Source organism: Crocodylus siamensis, chromosome 1, assembly GCF_052110815.1.
Source record: "Crocodylus siamensis isolate JL-2025a chromosome 1, ASM5211081v1, whole genome shotgun sequence".
Lineage (NCBI taxonomy): Eukaryota > Metazoa > Chordata > Crocodylia > Crocodylidae > Crocodylus > Crocodylus siamensis.
Window position 1 is genome coordinate 260,485,955 of NC_143395.1, and position 13,814 is coordinate 260,499,768.

A 13,814-nucleotide genomic window follows, 5' to 3' on the forward strand; every position below is an offset into this window, starting at 1 on the left:
ATTCCCCAGGGACCTTTAGCAGTGAATATTTATTTTCTGGAGTTCAAAAAAGCAGAAGGCACATATTCTACACAGGAACTCCTCTGAACTACTGCACTAGGAGGGTGGGGGTGTGTGGAAGAGGTAGGAAGGTCTGAGTCCTCATCAGCTACTTTTGGACAAGGTATATAGCCTCACTATTTTTCTGGTATGGGTCTCCTTTTGCTTCCGGCTTAAGTGCTATATGTTTGTGCTGCAGTATAATTTAATACTTCAAACCTTGACACCAGTGATTCATAATGGATTTGTGAAAAGGCTTATTACAATTGTATTGCACCCCATGAAGGGTTTTTGGGAGGAGGGGTTTCAATCTCTTGTGATTATGTTCAGCCCTTGAAAGGGCCACACTCTTATGCACTTTCACCTTTTGTTTTTAATATTTTTATAGTAAAGACTTAAAAAATCTCCCCCTCCCCTGAAACAGTGTTATTTAAAACAAGTCTAACATTGCTGCCAAGAACTACCTCCTTATCTACTTTTCACCAATGCAGCTTTGTACAGACATTTAAGGTTGGTGTACTGCACTGAAGCCCTTTGGCTTCTGCAGTAACATCCTTATTTTAAGTGTTTGAATTTATACAGCTATTTTTGCTACTAACCCCCCTCCTCCAACTTTTATGTGTAAAATATTTGTAGTTTATATATCACTTTGATTCTTCTTAAGCATTCCTTGAATAGCTAGAGATTTGTTGCTCATATATTGCACAAGGCGTGTTAGGAATGTATTTTGTCCAGTTTTTGTTCTAAAATACCAACACCCTTCAGTGGAATTTTACATCACTGATTTTTGTGTTTAGGGACGTACTTAATTCACAGTTTTGTGGATTTTGTGGAAACTGTGGAATCTGAGATTGACCAAGACAGCAAGCAAAACTCAAAACAAAACAACAACAAAATTAATAAAAGTAAAGTGCTAGCTCACTGCTGGGAAAAGGTGCCAGCTGGTGGGCAGCAGACAAGATGGTGGCTGCTCCCTTGTCGTCCCCCCCCCACCACCAGGGGCCTCTTCCCCAATCAGCTGGGTGTGGGGGGGGGGGGGAAGGCAGCAGTCAAGTTGGCAGCTGCTCCCTCATTCATCCTCTCACCTAGGGCCTCTCTGCTAATCATTGTGGAGGGGCAGGGCCACTACCAAATGCCCATGAAATCAGGTCTGCATGCAGGTCGTGAAAAGCCCTTTCTTACCGCAATTTAAGTAGTCCCCATTTTATATTGAAATCCTTAATATTTTCAGTTATTAAACTGTGAGTGCAATCTTCCTTATCATACAAGGTTACTAAATACCACAGCACGGTCTGTGACCATGATTTACATGCTCTTAGTGCACTTAATTGTCTGGTTTAGTAAGTTTGATGTTGCCCTTTTGAAAAAGTTCTGGAGACCCTAGTAGGTACTGGAACTAGCCCCAGACTGTCTCCCAGGAGTGTTGTTGAAGTTAAAAAAATGTTTTTTATCATACTTGCTGAGAGATGAGAAGTTTTTAAGTGTGTTAATTCAGGGTAATTTACCCTAGTGCAGGGTAGGGTTGGGAGGCACATTTGGAGACCTACTGGTTCAGAGAGGCCTAAGCTTTCATAGGGAACAGTGTGCTTTGTCAGATGTTCTGAATGGACTGATAGAAAGAAAGGGTTTTATACAGAACAGAGAAGGACAGCAGGGCCCTGGTAAGAAAGGGGGAAAAGTGGGTTGATTAGATCAATTGAGATTGAACAAGGCAGTTAACACCTTGAGAAACATGGAGTTAGTAGGTAATCCAGGCAATAGGATTCTAGTTGATTTTAAAGTTCCTTTAGGTTCAGCTACTCTGAGGTTAGCCATATTACTGTTTCCTATTCCTCCCCCCACCCTTCCTCCTTTCTATATCAAACACTTTGTTTCTGACAAAGTAGGTTGTTGCCTATGAAAGGTTATGCTTCTGGGAAGCAGTTTGTCTGAAGTCGAGCAGATGGTAGGGCAGAGTAGCACCAGTTAGAGACTAACGAGGTTAACCCACCTCTCTCAGCTTAGTTGTGTCACAAGAACTAAGCTTGCCGAGTATTACTGTGTGTGTGTGTGTGTGTATATATATAAAGCTTTCAGCTCCGTTCCTTATCAGATGGTGTTTATGCCATAGGTTGATGAGGAAAAAGCCCTTTTTCAAGTACATTGGAAGCAAGAAGGCACCAGGCCATGTACGGCCCCTGCAAGACTCAAATGATAACCTTGTGGCTAAGCCAAACGAGAAAGCCGATATTTTTAATAGTTTCTTTGCCTCGGTTTTCTTGAACAGGGGCCGGGACATCCCTCCTACCAGAGGTAGGGACAATCTTGGGGATAGCTCTGTCAGGCCTTGGGTCAGTGCAGATGTAGTTCGGGATCTTCTGGAAGGACTGGACATTTTAAAATCTGCAGGTCCAGATGCCCTCCATCCAGTGGTGTTGAGGGAGCTGGCAGGGGTCATCGTGGAGCCCTTGGCCTGTCTGTATGAGCATTCATGGTCATCTGGCCAGGTGCTGGGGGTTGGAAACTAGCTAATGTGGTCCCCATTTTTAAGAAAGGGAGGCAGGAGGACCCAAGTAACTATAGGGCTGTAAGCCTTACTTCGGTCCTCGGGAAGATCTTGGAGAAAATCATCAAGGAGCACATCTGTGTGGGGCCAGCAAGGGAGATCATGCCCAGGTGCAATCAGTGTGGGTTCATCAAAGGCAGGTCCTGCCTGACCAACCTGATGGCCTTTTATGACCAGGTAACTAAATCCTTGGATGATGGTGTCACTGTGGCCATAGTCTTTCTAGACTTAAAGGAGGCCTTTGACACTGTCTCTCACCCCTTTCTCATTAATCAATTAAGCGACTGTGGCATTGATGCCTACACAGTTGGATGGGTCAAAAACTGGCTGATGGGGCACACCGAGAGAGTAGTGGTGGATGAGTCGTACTCAACCTGGCGAGATGCGAGTAGTGGGGTCCCCCAGGGCTCAGTCCTTGGGCCCGCACTGTTTAATGTCTTCATCAGCGACTTGGACGAGGGGGTTGAAAGCACATTGTCCAAGTTTGCTGATGACACTAAGATGTGGGGCAAGGTGGACACACTTGAAGGGAGAGAGAGGCTGCAAGTAGATTTAGACAGACTACAAAAATGGGCAGATGAGAATAGGTTGGGGTTCAGCGTAGATAAATGCAGGGTGCTGCACCTTGGGAGAAGGAGTCCACAGCATACATACAGGCTGGGGAGTTCCCCTCTAGAAAGCACAGAGGCAGAATGGGATCTTGGAATCAATATTTTACAATTAGGGTGGCCGCAGTCTGGAACCAACTTCCTAGGGAAGTGGTCCTTGCCCCTACGTTGGGCAAATTCAAAAAGAGGTTAGATGATCACCTGTCTGGGGCCTTGTGAACCCAACATTCATTCCTGCCTGTGGCAGGGGGTCAGGCTAGATGATCTGTTCGGGTCCCTTCTGACGCTAGCTACTATGAAACTACGACCCATGTTTTTTCCTGGCCACTAAAAAACTGATAAGTGATAACCAATTTTGTGAAATGGTACATGTGGAATAGTAGTGCTTCCTATAATATAAGATTTGGTTTAAATACATAGGTGAAGTTCTGTCTTCTACCTTGGCTAAGTGCAAAGAGATTTAAGAAGACATAGAGCATGCAGCATTGACCAAAAATTTCAGATCTCAAAAATAAGTGAGATGAGTCCAAATCCAAAGAGATTTTTTTTTTCTCCCATTAACCTTTTAATATATATCTTAGGACAGAGTATACCCACCTATGCCCACACGCTAATTTTTATCATTGGTTCCTTTTTTTTTCTGGTGCAGTTGGAGTAAGGAATCAGCCCTGTAATACTTTTCTTTATTTCCACTACAGTAATCTGGAAATTAAATCTAACACTCAGAGCGTGATCTCACTGAAGCAATAAAATTTGGCCTCAGTTGCACATGAAACTTCGGATGAGTATTGAGAAATGTCTAAGAAATCTCTAAAACTTTCCCCTTATTAATAAATCACTACAATGTTTCAAGAATAGATGCATTTAAGCTACTTCAGAAAAGTGGATTTTGTCAATACTTTCCCCATGGTTTAGAGTTCCTTTAATTTATTTTTGGAGACTTATGGCCTTGTAGTAATGCCTCTTTTTTTTTTTTTCCCCCACCTTTGCTTAATTTATACTATACTTGCCAGCCATATTGCAGATGAGTTCAAATGTGTGCAATGTGCACAGCCTGACTTTAAATGAAACTTCAAATGATATTTTGAATTGATCCTCAGCCCAATGTGTGCGATCCGGCACTGCAAAGAACAGTAGTCGCGCAGGAAAGCTGCCTGCTACTGCGAGCTGTGCGCTGCCCTGGCCCCCGCGGTCAACCCTGGATTTCTAGAAATCCTGTTCTCTTCATCAGGTTCTCTAGTTAATATGTTGAATGTTCAAAAACGTTGTTCACTGTTATTTTGGTCACAGTTGCACCTCTCAGACCTTGTTAGAATTCCACACCAGCACTTAACAAATTGCCTCTGCCTGCACATGGTGTTCTTCTCCCCCCCTCTAATATTGCTGTTCAGTGCTACAGCGATAAGTATTGCAATTCTTGCCACACTTTTCTTCTGTATTGGAACTGGCTGCCACTCCGATAGGTTTTTCTGTCTTCTGTACAACAGAGATCCCAAACGGAAAGATTTTACCCAGACTGAAAGATGTAAAGAAAAAGATTTTTCTCTTCGCTATCATGCTCTAGCGCAGTAGTTCCCAGTATTTTAGACCCTAGGCCCCACTTGGGGAAAAAAACAGTTTGGGTTTTTTTTTGTGTGGGGGTGGTTTTCTTGTTTGTTTGTTTGTTTTTTGACTACAGAAAAATAGAAGGGCAGTTCTTTTGCAAAGAGCTTAGACCACAACAAGTCAGAATGCTTTTGATAGATACCATGGGTTCTTATTTAAAATCCCTGGGTTTATCTTGTGAATCATGTGCAAGTGTCTGTACCCCACAACATCCTTAAACACATCTCAGCTACTCCAAAGCAGGTACCTTGGTTTGAGAACTGCTGCTCTAGCAGTACAGGTGCTATGGGAACCTTGACTTCTACCTCTCCTTGAAAGACTAAAGAGAGGGTTGTTCTTGCTCCAGCCAGTATCGGCTGTGACAGGGTGATGATCCTTTGGTTTGAGCAACAGTTTGAGTGAATCTCTGGGTTCTGATCAGTTGAGGCACAGATTCCTAGAAAGTGAGGGTTGGAAGGTACCTCAGGAGGTCATCTAGTGCAGCATTTCTCAACCTGTGGGTTGCAAGAATATAAAAAAGGGTTGTGAACAAACTTTAAAAATGGATTTTACTTTAAAGGAGGAAAAAAACCATGGCTTTTCCCCTGCAGGCTGCCAGAGTTCCAGCCTGTGAGGGGGTGCTTGCCACCCCCCACCTCACACACTGCGGGGCAGGGGACAGCAGGTTAGGAATGAGGGGCACTGGGTTGGGACTGGCCATCAATGTTGGCAAATGGGTCCTGGTACAAAAAGGTTGAGAACCACTGACAGAGAGGCCACCTGAGCAGGGTGCGGGGCCTGGGGCAAATCAGCCCATGCAGGACCCTGCCCCTGCTCTGATCCTGGACCCAAAGAAGCTGCCATGGCAGTGTCAGCAGGAGTGAGGGGTAGTGAGCGGCTGGACATGGAGCTGCCACTTTACCCAACTCTGAGCTGCTGCTGCTCCTCCCGGCTCTGCTGGGCCCAGGGTGGTTACCCTGATTTGCCCCCACACAGGGAAACCCTTGACCATTGATCTAGTCCAGGGGCGGGCAACTATTTCAGGTGGAGGGCTGCTTACTGAGTTTTTTTGACAAGCCTTTGAGGGCCACATGACAGGAAGCCAGGGGCAGATAAATATTTATTTTCTCAATTTTTTTAGGGGCCCTGTGGGCTGGATAGAATGGCCTGGTGGGCCACATTTTACCCACCCCGATCTAGTCCAACCCCCTGCTCAAAGCAGAACCATCCCCAACTTGTTCATCCAAGCCAGGGCTTTGTTGAGCCAGGCCTTAAAACCTTCCAAGGAGGAGGTTTCTCTTGGTTCAAGCTTCTTTCAGTTCAGTTCAGTTGGCCTGCATCCTTTTCTGTAGTCTTGGAAGCCTCTCCAGAGATTTGTGGTTGGCTTAAAGTAGGGCCCTGTTTGTATAGTTACGGCCAAAGGAATTCAGTGCTTTTTTTCTGTTTGTCACCTCACTCCCCTTCCTAAAGAGAACGTAAAATCTATTGAAACACACAAATAACTGTGTTAAAGAGCTGGAAGTCCTGTAGATAACCAGCTTATTTAGACAGCTGTTAAAAACTTTGCCAGGGAGATGTTGGCTACTGTCATTATCTATGCAGTTTCCAATCTTGACAATCATGCTTGAAAATGCTATCTGAGGAAAATGTGAGGTCCTTGTTACTTGATCAAAATCTTGACGTGTTGTTGTGAATTTTCAAAACAAAACACTCTGGAATACTGTAGCCTAAACAAAATTTGAAAGGGTGAAAAGTGACCTTATTGCTCAACATGTCTTCCCTCTAAACATGATTGCTGTCACTCATATTTTAGATTGCTGCAAAGATTGCTGGAAGGAAAATGGACTAAAAGAGCAAAGCTTATCACTTTCTGCAGTTACATGGCTTTAGCTTTATACTGATGCTGACTTAAAATTGTATAAAAGTGCCAGCAGACCAGAGCCATAATATAAAACAGTCAGATAAATCCCATATTAAAGGCACTGGGATTTGGAATCAAGGTAATAAGTGATTTTTTTTTTCCAGATTTCATTTAGCCATCATTGGTTTACATCTACTGTTCTGTGGCCCCAGATATAAAGACACATTGCCTGTATGTTGATGTCACTTGAGATCATCACATAAAGTAACCAATATTAAAATTTTAAATAAAGTACATGCGTGTGTACGTACACACACACTCGCTCACTCTCTCACACTCATTCTGTCTTTCTCTCTTACATCTCTTTAGTATACTTTTGCTATTTCCCTTTTGAAGAAGCACCCTCTTCTCCTGCATCTTCACCTCCTCTACCCCCCGCCCCCCCCCCAAAAAAAGTGACTCAAATATCACCTATTTGGATTGTTATTACTGGGATTACTTCTATAGTAGATGATGGTGGTTGATGCTTTCTTATGCATTTTACTAAAAAATAAACTGAGCCAAATTTGCCCAAAATCTGTGGAGCAACAGTTCCAATCGAAAAATTGTTTTTGAAACATTTAAAAATGGAACTGTTCTCCTATCTGTAGACGGGAAGACAAGTTAAAGAAGGCATTTATTTGTAAACATAGAAATTTTCTTTCTTTTTTGATCTTCCTAATTAACCTGATAATACCTTGGAATAGGGGAGTGCATCATTTTAGATAACTGTAATCAAAAGATGTTGCTTATTTTAAATATTCTATGCTTTCCTTGAGTTTTGGATAATATTATTCTTTAGTTCTGAAGTTGAACCCACTTGGAACTATTGTCTAGTTGGTTCTGTTCTCTGCTGCTGATGATTGTTTTTTATTATTATTGTAAGGGGATGGGGGTGTGCCACTTACCGTGGGACCCCGATCCCCGGATGTCCCCTGGAGAGGAGGGGTACGCGTTGGACCGTCCCGCTTTGCCGCTCTCGCCTGCCACGACTCGATGGAAATATGGGGTTCACCCTTGCTGGGAAGCTGGCGGTCCATGTGGGGTACAGTACCTCCAAGGTCCAGGGGTCCTGAGGGCTCCTCCTGCCCTACACCCTCGCCCGGTCCTCCGGGTGGGGAGCCTCCGTTGGGGCTCCCTTGTCTTCGTCTTGGCTCCACAAGGGGGGGGGGGGGGTTTACCCCACACCGCTGGGCCCTCCCCAGGAGTCCTATCAGCACCTAGTCTCCCTGGTGCTGATCGCTCCACTCGTCCTGAGGCGTCCCTAACTCAGGGTCTCACTCTCTCGACCCGGGGGAACTACAACTCTGTCTCCCCTGCCCGCGGGTCTTCCCCGCGGCCAAGCGGCCCGCAGCCGCCGGAGGAGGGTCCCTCCGACCCAGCCTCCCTTCCCGGCTTCCTCCGGTGCAATGGCCACCGGTCCCTTTTGTACCTCCGTCCGTTCGGGGCCCGCTGCGCCCCCTGGCTCCGCCGCCTCCGGCCTTGCCGGCTGGTGCTGCGCCGCTCCTGGCTCTGCGGCGGTCGGCCTCACTGCCGCCGGTCCTTGCCGCCCGGCTCCCGACTTTACCGCACCCGGCCCAGCTGCCTCTGGACCTCCGGCTCCCAGCTTCGCCGCCGCCGGCTCCCCGGCACTTGGCCCCGCCGCTGCCGGCTCCCGCCGCATGGCACGCGGCGCGGCTGTACCTGGCTCCGCAGCTCCCGGTCTCGCCGCTCCTGGCTCCGCGGCTCCCGGGGCAGGCTCCCGCCGGAGCCTCCGTCCTCCCCTGCTCAGGGTAGGCGGTTCCTTTTTATCTCCCCGCGCCGGTCCCGCGTCGGCACGGTTCCAGTTCCGGGAAACCTTAAGTTCCCCGCCCGGCTTCCGGGCCCGGACCCGGAAGCGGGGCGGAACTCCGGGATTCCCCGCTCGGGCCGGGCCCCTCAGGGTCCTGGCCCCCTCACACACCCCACCCCTCGAGACGCTGCTAGGCGATCCCTTTGCTGTGCGATGTTCGCCCCCCAAGGGCTTCTCCCCGTCCGCACAGGGCGGTACCAAGGGCTCGTGGGTATTCTCTATCTCCCCCCACCGAGACAAAAAGTCTGCCACGGTGTTGCTGCGACCGGGTTTATACCCGATTTTAAACTGATAGGGCTGGAGTGCCAGGGCCCACCTCATTATCCGGGCATTCTCGGTTTTAGCTGAGTTGAGCCACCGTAGCGGGGCGTGATCAGTTATTAAACGAAATTCTCGGCCCAATAAGTAGTACCGAAAATAGTCTATACCCCAACGGATGGCGAGACACTCCCGTTCAATTGTAGAGTACCTCTGTTCGTGCTCGTTCAAACGGCGACTGGCGAATGCCACGGGGCGTTCGACTCCCTCCACCTCCTGCGAGAGGACCGCTCCCAGGGCGTACGCTGAGGCATCCGTCTGTAGGATAAAGGGGGCGTTAAAGTTAGGGGTATGGAGTACCGTTCCTCGGCACAAGGCTTGTCGGAGCTCGTTGAACGCCTTGCGTCTCTCTGGAGTCCAGTTGGTACGTGGTGGTTCCTTCCCCTTGGTGGTGTCTACCAGGGGATTCGCCAGTTCCGCAAACCGGGGAATGAACCGCCGGTAATAGCTGGCGAGCCCCAGAAAGGCTCGCATCTGCCGCTTGGTTGCCGGCGCCTCGTAGTCCCGCAGTGCCGCCACCTTATCCCGTAAAGGTCTTACCAGCCCTTTGCCTACTTGGAAGCCGAGATATTTAGTCTCTGACCTTCCAAGGGCGCATTTCTTTGGGTTGGCCGTCAGGCCCTTACCTCGTAACTCTTGCAAGACCTGTCTCAGGGCCTGGAGGTGCTGCTCCCACGTCTTGGTAAAGATCACGATGTCATCGAGGTAGGCGGCAGCATATTCCTGGTGGGGTGCTAGTATCCAATCGATTAACCTTTGGAAGGTTGCGGCGGCCCCATTCAACCCGAACGGCATCCGTTTGAATTCATAGAGGCCCCAGGGGGTCCCGAAGGCGGTCTTAGGCTGATCCTCCCTTCGCAGGGGAATCTGCCAATACCCCTTTGCTAAATCCAGGGTGGAGATGTAATTGGCTTGCCCGATACGTTCCACCAGTTCACTTATCTGAGGCATGGGGAATGCGTCAAACTGGGTGATGGCGTTCACTTTCCGGAAGTCAACGCACAGCCTTAAGCTGCCGTCCGGCTTCGTCACCGCCACCAACGGGCTTCGCCAGGGGCTGCGGGAAGGCGTGATGATTCCTTGGGCCAGCATGCCATTAAGCTCCTCTCTAATCAGTTGGCGCCGAAAAAAAGGAATGTGCCGCCACTTTTCCCTGGCAATCTGGCCTGGTGGCGTCAGGATCTTATGCTCCACGCCTCTAGCCTTCCCCGGGGTCTCTGAAAACACATCCCCAAACTCTGCGATTAGCTGTTGTAACTCTTTCTGTTGGGAAGGGGACAGGGACGTCTCTTCCCCAAGTGGTCCCCCGTCCCGGGTCTTCGGCCCAGTCTCCCCCTCTTGACACTCCCCATCTACCGGCTCTCGGTCCATTTCTAGAAGGAGCCCGTGCGGCTCCTGCCACTCCTTCAGTAGGTTGATGTGCAAGACCTGGGACGCCCTCGGATGGCCCTCCCTTCGGACTTCATAATTGACCGGGCCGGTTCGTCTAACGACCCGGGCCGGCCCCTGCCACCATGTCTCGAACTTACTATGAGAGCTGGGCAGCATCACCAACACCTTCTGTCCGGGCTGTAACTCTCTCTCCCGGGTTCCCTGGTCGTATCGGTCCTTTTGCTGTCTCTGGGCCTGTTTGAGGTTGTTGTGGGCTGCTCTCTGGGCCTTGTGGAGTCTGTCCTGCAGTTCCTGTGCGTATTCTGCCACCTGGCGACCCCCTCGTGCGCCGCTTTCCCAGCTCTCCCTTAGGATGTCCAACAAACTTCGGGGTTGGTGCCCAAAGACCAAGCTGAAAGGGGGGTAGCCCGTGGAGGCCTGTGGGGCATCCCGTACTGCAAACAGCAAGGGTGGTACCAACAAATCCCACCTGGCTGGATCTTCCTGTGTGCAGCGCCGGAGCATCCCTTTCAGTGTCGCGTTGAAACGCTTGACCAAGCCATTCGTTTGGGGATGATAAATTGACGTTTTTAGGTGAGTGACGTGGAGCACCTTGCACATGGCTGCCATTACAGCCGACAAAGTTCTTTCCCTGGTCAGTCATGATTTCTCGCGGGATCCCGAAGCGGGCAACCCACTTCATAAGCTCCTCGGCCACCTTGGAGCCCGTCACCGTCCGTAAGGGAATCGCCTCCGGAAACCGGGTGGCGTAATCAATAAGCACCAGTAAGAACCGGTGGCCGGCGGTGCTTCGTGGTAAAGGCCCCACCACGTCAAGCGCCACCCTGGTGAATGGCTCCCGTATAACGGGCATCACCTGAAGGGGGGCGCGCGGGGGTTTGTGGGGGTTCACTAACTGGCAGTGACGACATTCTTTACAAAACCTCTCCACGTCCTCATATAGGTGGGGCCAGAAGCACCAGCGTATCAGCCTGGCCTCTGTTTTCCTTTTTCCCAAGTGGCCTCCCATTGGGTTCCCATGGGCTAGTTGTAATAAGGGTGTGCGGTAGCGGCAGGGAATTAAAAGTTGACTTCCCTCTCGCCCTGTCTGTGGGTCGGGCTTAATCCGATATAGCAGACCCTGTCTTAACTCGACCCGGGGGCCCTGTCCCCGATCCGCCGTGGGGCTTACCGGTTGCCGCTCCCGTTGGAGAGCCTCTTCATGGAAGGGTCTCAGCTCCGCGTCCTCCTCCTGCGCCTCCCGGAACTGGTCACTGTTCGCCAGGCCGTCCAGCTCGCCCGGCCAAGGCGGTCCGGGTTCTTCCCCGGCTAGGCCTTGTGGGGGTTCCTTTCGAGGCTGGAGAGCGGCCAGCACCTCGTATATCTCCGGCCAGTCCCTCCCCACGATCATGGGGTGTAAAATATCCTCCTTCAACCCCACGGGCAGGCGTCTCGAAACTCCATGTAGCCGGACCTCTAGGATCCGCCGCTCGAAGTGCGTCCTCTGATTGTGCAGGCAGACTAGGTGGATCCCTGTGCACCGTGGGGCGCGCCTCCATTCTACCAGCGATGGTCTGACTAGGGTCTGTGCGCATCCGGTGTCGATTACGGCCATGAGTGGTCGCTGCCCCACCCAGGCCTTTACTCGCGGCAGGGGCCTGGGGAAGGTGTCTTCCCTGCCGCCGACCCCACAGTCCATAGGTTCCTCCCGAGTGTATTCCCCTACTCTGCTGCTACCTCTGGGGAGCGGGGCCCCCTTACCGGGGGGGTACTCGGCTTCGGTTGGGCAGGACCGGGCAAGGTGTCCCCTGCCGCCGCAGCGGAAGCAACTAACACCCGGGTTCCCTGGGGTCTTCTCCCCCTTACTTCCCCTGCCCTTTCGGGTGGAGTCTTCCGCCCTCGGTTTTCCCCGGCCCGGGCGCCGCCCTACCTGGGCTGCTGTATATTGCTCCGCCAGCTGTAAAGCCTGTAGGGAAGTTGTGGGGCCGTGACACCTCACCCACTGTTGGGTGTCATCCTCCAGGTCCGTCAGGAACTGCTCTAGCAGGACCTGATCGCATATTTCTTCTTTCGTGGTCTCCGTCGGCCTCAGCCACTTCATCATTTCATCTCTAAGACTGTGCCACAACATCTTGGGGCTTTTCTCGCCCTTGGTCTTGTTTCCTCGGAACGCCTGTCGGTGCTTTTCCGGGGTGATGTCAAGGCGTTGTAGAATCTCGGCCTTCACCCGCTCGTAGTTGCCGGCCTCGGCGCGGGTCAGGGCTCGGTAGGCTGCCTGGGCCGGGCCGGTTAACAGGACTCGCAGCCTACTGGCCCATTTCGTCCGGTCTATGCCTGCGGCGAGAGCCGCTCTCTCAAAAGTTTCTATGAAGGCCTCGACGTCGTCTTCCCGATTCATGCGGGGCATGTTCATTTCCCCGCTATACGGGCCAGCCCTTGTCTGCTGCTGTTGGAGCAAATGCTCCTGCACACTCGCTTGCCGTAAGGCAGTCTGCTGGTGCTGCTGTAGCAGCTGGGCCATCAGATGCAGCGTCTGCTGCGTCACATCCGCGCTCGTAGGGAGCTCCATGGTGCTGTAGTGCTCTCCGAGCTAGGCCGGGCTCACTTCCCGGCCAATGCACCAGTTGTAAGGGGATGGGGGTGTGCTACTTACCGTGGGACCCCGATCCCCGGATGTCCCCTGGAAAGGAGGGGTACGCGTTGGACTGTCCCGCTTCGCCGCTCTCGCCTGCCACGACTTGATGGAAATATGGGGTTCACCCTTGCTGGGAAGCTGGCGGTCCATGTGGGGTACAGTACCTCTAAGGTCCAGGGGTCCTGAGGGCTCCTCCTGCCCTACACCCTCGCCCGGTCCTCCGGGTGGGGAGCCTCCGTTGGGGCTCCCTTGTCTTCGTCTTGGCTCCACAAGGGGGGGGGGGGTTTACCCCACACCGCTGGGCCCTCCCCAGGAGTCCTATCAGCACCTAGTCTCCCTGGTGCTGATCGCTCCACTCGTCCTGAGGCGTCCCTAACTCAGGGTCTCACTCTCTCGACCCGGGGGAACTACAACTCTGTCTCCCCTGCCCGCGGGTCTTCCCCGCGGCCAAGCGGCCCGCAGCTGCCGGAGGAGGGTCCCTCCGACCCAGCCTCCCTTCCCGGCTTCCTCCGGTGCAATGGCCACCGGTCCCTTTTGTACCTCCGTCCGTTCGGGGCCCGCTGCGCCCCCTGGCTCCGCCGCCTCCGGCCTTGCCGGCTGGTGCTGCGCCGCTCCTGGCTCTGCGGCGGTCGGCCTCACTGCCGCCGGTCCTTGCCGCCCGGCTCCCGACTTTACCGCACCCGGCCCAGCTGCCTCTGGACCTCCGGCTCCCAGCTTCGCTGCCGCCGGCTCCCCGGCACTTGGCCCTGCCGCTGCTGGCTCCCGCCGCGTGGCACGCGGCGCGGCTGTACCTGCCTCCGCAGCTCCCGGTCTTGCCGCTCCCGGCTCCGCAGCTGCAGTCCTCGTAGCTCGCGGCTCCCGGGGCAGGCTCCCGCCGGAGCCTCCGTCCTCCCCTGCTCAGGGTAGGCGGTTCCTTTTTATCTCCCCGCGCCGGTCCCGCGTCGGCACGGTTCCAGTTCCGGGAAACCTTAAGTTCCCCGCCC

General features: G+C 52.1%; 1 protein-coding gene across 2 annotated transcripts in view; it reads left to right on the forward strand.

Moving 5' to 3' along the window:
• Positions 1-13,814, forward strand: part of TRAPPC10 (trafficking protein particle complex subunit 10) — an 87,674-nt gene that overhangs the window by 20,230 nt on the left and 53,630 nt on the right. The window lies entirely within an intron of this gene.